A 5502-nucleotide genomic window follows, 5' to 3' on the forward strand; every position below is an offset into this window, starting at 1 on the left:
GCCATACAACCCTAATGTCATTGCCTAAACAAATCAACTTGAAATAAAAAAGTTAATATTAACAAAGTATTCTATTAGTTTAAAAGAACATGGATTATTGGATTGCACGTCTCATATAAATGATCTGCTCGTTTGATGAGATGTTTTGACTTCATTACTGTGATAGATTAGTATGGGAACAACAATCGCCTAGTAAATTGCTTAAGACTTAGTCAAAGGAATTCGCTTGTACTATTGTCAGAGTTCCACTTCCCCCACAAAGAACTAAGAGCATCTCCAATGGGACACTCAATCTCTAACACTTAGAGTGTCACACATGACTTTTTGGAGTTTTTGTTAAAAATCTATCTCCAATGGAACACTTTGTTAGACACTCTAATATGAGGTGGACACATTTATTATAGAGTGTCTAGAGAGAGAAACTCTAAAATGAGAGTGTCTACTTGAGACACTCTAAGTGTTATTTTTAAATTTCAACCAATAAAAAATCTTGCTTTTCAACTACTTTTTATCAATTGAATTGAAGAAGGACATGTGTATTAAGTATAGACACTTTAGAGATCTCCATTGGAGACCAACAAAAATTAGAGTGTCTCTATATTGACATTTTGGAAAGAGAATCTCTATTGGCCCTTGACAACTAGGACTTTTAGAGTGTTTGTTAGAGTGTCCCATTGGAGATGCTCTAAGTCTGGCGAAAATTGTAATTGATGGAGCATACTTTGTCGTTGGTCCTGTGAAGTGTGCCGAATTGTTTTCTCCTTTCGAACCCTAGTGTTCTATGTCATGTAAGAGCATACTTTGTTGATAGTCTCATTTATTTTGTATCATTATTTATGGCCTGAATCGACGACCTGAACTATCATATATAGTTATTATCATTATAACTAAAAGACATTGTGTCATACACGTAGGTTAGAAAGAAAAAACCGCATAAATTTTATTTGATAACAAATTGAAAAGTTTCAACAAAAAAAAAACAAAAACAAATTGAAAGAACACCCATTAACCAAAAGAGAAAACACTTTATCCACACACTCTAGGTATCAATCTCATTAAAATTGATTCATCTCTACAACCTGCACGTATTCCTTTTAGTTAGTAATGAAGCACGGTGCAAGTGTATTCGACGATAGCATCTCCAGCGGTAGCATTAATCCAATAGGTCTTTGCATTTATAAACCCGCGGGCTAACTTAAAATACCCGGTTCCTCCAACGATCGAAAACTCACGAACCGGGTGGGTAACGGGGTTGAGGCTGAGAACACTAAGAGTACTCCCTTTGAACCTGCACTCTTTTGTGAAGACAAGACTGATTCCCATGGTTAATGATGGTTCTTTCTGTCCTGAAAACTGATATAGACCTTGGGCTCGACCCACAAGTTCAGAATTCGGGTCGGGTCCTACTGTTAATGGGTCATCAATGACATATACCCTTCCAAAAAGAGTTGGGGAATTTTTTGTACTGGGTGCTTCAGCAACCTTAATAGCAGTTGGATTGTTGCCACTAATAGTATCATGGAGGTAAAAGTGTAGTTTGGTTACCTTCTCTTGACCTGCACTTTTGTGTGGTAATGTCTGACCAGCCCAATTTGGATAAGCATCATAGGCTTGTGTTTTGGCTATTACAACAAGCAAGATTTGCATAAGTATAAATTGAGCTTGAACTCTGCTAATACCCATCTTTGTTTCTCTCACTAGATATCTTTTCTCTCTCTCTCTCTCTCTCTCTATCTCTCTCTCTCTACAAGACTTCTCTTTGAGGATGGGAAAATTTTGGTGTTCTTCACATTGACAGAGATGGGATTACTAATTTATAGATATGAACCAAAGAATATAAAAATAGAAATTGCCTCAATGTCAAGGCATAAAAGATATTTATTCCTTACTTTAATGAAGGACTTTGGGTATTTCTTAAAAAACTTTTTAGTAACATGACTTGGAAATTATTTCAAATATTAAACACTTCCCACTATCAAATTATCAATATTAGAACCTAAATGAATAAATAAGTCAATGAACTTTTTTTTTTTTTTGCTGACAGAATAACAAGAACAAAAAACCAAACTCAAATAATCACAAACTCAGATCCGTCATCATCGTCTCTATGGAGTTCCAGGTTCGCCTTTCCGTAGCTTTCCGTAGCTTTCCGTCCCCATTTGGCCAAGTGATCTGCTTGTGTATTGATCGTTCTCGGGCCGTAGTGGAATTGGAGTTGCACGAAGTTCCCATAGAATGATTTGATTTGTTCTAAGTAGTTCTTCGATTGCCAATTTATGTTGTCTTCCTGATTATTAAGATGATTGATGTGGTTGCAGTTGTCACATACCTTCTGCAGTCAATGAACTTGAAGTTCCAAACTTAAGCTGTCCATCCCCATAATTAGGGCATTTTCTTAGTTTTATTTTTATTGAACCTGAATTTGTTCCTCACAAAGAAATGTAACCATCCTACTGTCAACTGTCAAGTATACCTACCTTAAGTACCTCTACCTGACAAATAATATTATATGGGGAGAAGACGTGCTAAGTAAATGGGGGTTTTAAATAAAGGTTTTCTTACCCATAATTTGAGCTACAAATTAATTTAAGTCAGTGGTATATTTTATAGTTAATGTCTTTTATTGTTAAAGACAATGCATTTTGAAAGTTTAACTCGGTCAATTTCTTATAACTTAGTTTGATTAAAGACAATGCTACTTTGAGGGTTATTCTCATCCCCTAGCAAAAAGCCGCCGATCAAAAATATCCGCCTAGCGACCTTAATTAAAAAAAACTTCCTTTCTCTTCTCTCTCTCAATATATACTTTTGCTACCAAAAATGGTCCTCCCCAGCTCTAGACAATCACGGCTGGCGAAGGGAGAGAAAAAAATTAGTTTAAGGTCGCTTGCTGGAGCCAGGCGGCAACGGCCTAACAATAATTGTCGTTGTTACGTCAAACAACGGCTGAGCCAGTGCCTCCTAACTAAACACGCATTGCCTTTAACAAAGCTAGGGATTGCCTTTAGTGAGATTTGTTGGACACGTCTCTTCTTAGAGACTAAGGGTGGCCCACATTCCTTATTTCCCTCTATTTTGGCTTTGACCAATTTACTGATTTGAATTCAGTAAATGCTTGCTTACGTGGGTATTAAGAATAATTGGGAGATAAAGTTGGTTACAATAACCAACCCACTACCCCCTTCTTCGATGGAAAAGAAGTGGGAATAGTTACCATAACTGAAGGTCCCTAACCCCTCCTATATTAATGCTTGTGTCTCTCCATCAAAAACACAACAACAAACTTACGGAGAGGATTGGGGTTAGAAGAACTTCAGTATTCTGTGATTATCTTTGGATTCCAGTTTATCACTTAATCAACAATGGCTGAAGGTATGTAACTTCCGCATATTAGAATTTAATTTTCTATCATTTGGTATCAGAGCCTTCCTTTGGCTTTGTTGATTAGTATTTAAGGATGATCAATTATTTGTTAAGATATCTAAACTATGTGGTTTAATCTCATCTTCAGAAAGTTTAGGTATAAATAGTAGTTGATATTTTATGTGAAACAAATCTTTCCATTTGAGATATGTATTCTTGTTGAGAGTTAAATTGGGATTGATTAAATTTGTTTCACCGTATATAAACTTGACATGAATTCGGTTGGGATTTTGAATTTTTTCTTTGATCCCTGTATATTGAATAGATTGTTTTATATTATGGGAGATGCTAGAGTGCCCAGTTTTTAGCCCATTAAATTGCCCAGCTGATGTGGAATCACTAAAAGACAAGGGTTTTTCAAAGTTTGACTACGGTGGGGACCGCTTTTATTTCTAAATAAGGAAAGTTGGGCATTTTAATGGGCAAAATTGCTGGGCACTCTATCATTTCCCTTATATTATATCTCTTTATTGTTAGAAATATCTTTGACTAAAATATTAGGAAACAAATTTTGATTGAGATTTTAGTAATATATTTTGACTAAATAAAAAGATGAATATATATTAGTTTCTGAATTCGTGAAAAACTGAAACTGATTTCAGTAATTGATTTCAAAATAAATTTTTTAATGGTTTGCACGTTTGAAGGAGATATTGTAGGAGTAGTTAATTTTGGCAGGAATTATTCTTCACGTGGAAACTATACTTATATGAGATAATAACTTGTTTTTGGGCCTTCATCAAAAAAAAAAAAAAACTTGTTTTTGGGATTCTCGGTCAAATCCATTACCTTAACTTAAAGGATATATTTGATAAAATTGATTAAGAGTTATTAGTTCCCACTTACCTCTTGTTATTTTCTTCCCTGTATAGACTAGGTGAAGAACTTTTCTCTGTTGGTTAGTCATCTTTAAATAATTACAAAGAGAATAAAGTAGGACACTTTCTCCTTGGGATAATCCCTTTTTGACAAACCTTGATTTCATGTTTATCCTGAATTGTTTTGGTGTATCAAAACTATTAAATTAAGTTTCTGTTTGGATATCATGCAAAGTGAATGGGTCTAACATAGATTGATCTGACTACTGTGATCTTGTTATGATGAGATTTGTTGAAGCATTAATTTTTGCTTCTATTATTTAACATTTCTTCTTGACAAAAGATAAACGTGCTTGAAATATATTATGTAAGAGATCATGAGGATTAGACACATTTATTACTAGTTGTATTTGATTAACTTATATGCCTTTGGAATTGGGTATGAAGTCAATTAGTTCATACATGCATATTTAATACAACCTACACCATGGACATGAGGAGTAGTTCATGAAATGGATATATTGTCATTTATTTGGACATTACATATTTTTAGAGTAGCCATAGCATCTAGAAATATGTAGATGTGCGATAATAAAATGTTTTTATTTTATCGCATCAAGTTAAAATGACATTCCAATTGCAATGTAATTTTTGATAAATAATTATTTTGCCCCACTGGGAGATAATTATTTTATAAAATTATATTGGAATAGGATAGTATAATAAAATATTAAATGTGAATTTTCTATGCCCACAGGTATGAAAATTTTACGGGTTTGATATTTTGTTTATACTAGTCTTATTAATAAAGTATAGTAAATTCTTATGCGGTTGTAACCTCTGCCCACAGGAAGGTTAGAATTTACTACTAAATTGACATTGGTTGATTTAGAATAAAGTTACATATTTCATAGCTTGAATGTTTCTTTTGCAGCTATTTCTACTGCTTTTATGAATGATACTTCCCGTATTCCTATTTTATGTGGTGATAATTTCTCGGATTGGAAAGACAGTGTTCTCTTCACTTTGGGGTGTATGGACTTGGATTTGGCGCTTCGTGTGGATGCACCACCCGTCCCCACGGAATCAAGTACGCCTCAAGAAAGGTTGGACTATGAGCGGTGGGAGCGATCTAATCGCCTAAGTTTGATGCTCATTAAGTCCCGCGTGAATAAGAGTATTCGGGGTTCAATACCTGATTGCCCTCACGCAAAAGACTTTCTCAAAGCGGTTGAGGAACAATTTGTTCGCTCAGATAAGG

The 5502-nt window shown here is 34.6% G+C and overlaps 1 pseudogene across 1 annotated transcript; it reads right to left on the reverse strand.

The window, feature by feature from the left end:
- Positions 1-918: 918 nt before the first annotated feature.
- LOC147569518 (dirigent protein 23 pseudogene) lies at positions 919-1783 on the reverse strand (annotated as a pseudogene). The gene has a single exon (XR_015238753.1). The product of XR_015238753.1 is annotated as a dirigent protein 23 pseudogene (transcript).
- Between the last annotated feature and the right edge of the window lie 3719 nt (positions 1784-5502).

The sequence above is a fragment of the Eschscholzia californica genome, unplaced genomic scaffold (genome assembly GCF_041429995.1).
Source record: "Eschscholzia californica isolate CP2 unplaced genomic scaffold, dmEscCali1.0.p SCAF_1, whole genome shotgun sequence".
Classification (NCBI taxonomy): domain Eukaryota; kingdom Viridiplantae; phylum Streptophyta; class Magnoliopsida; order Ranunculales; family Papaveraceae; genus Eschscholzia; species Eschscholzia californica.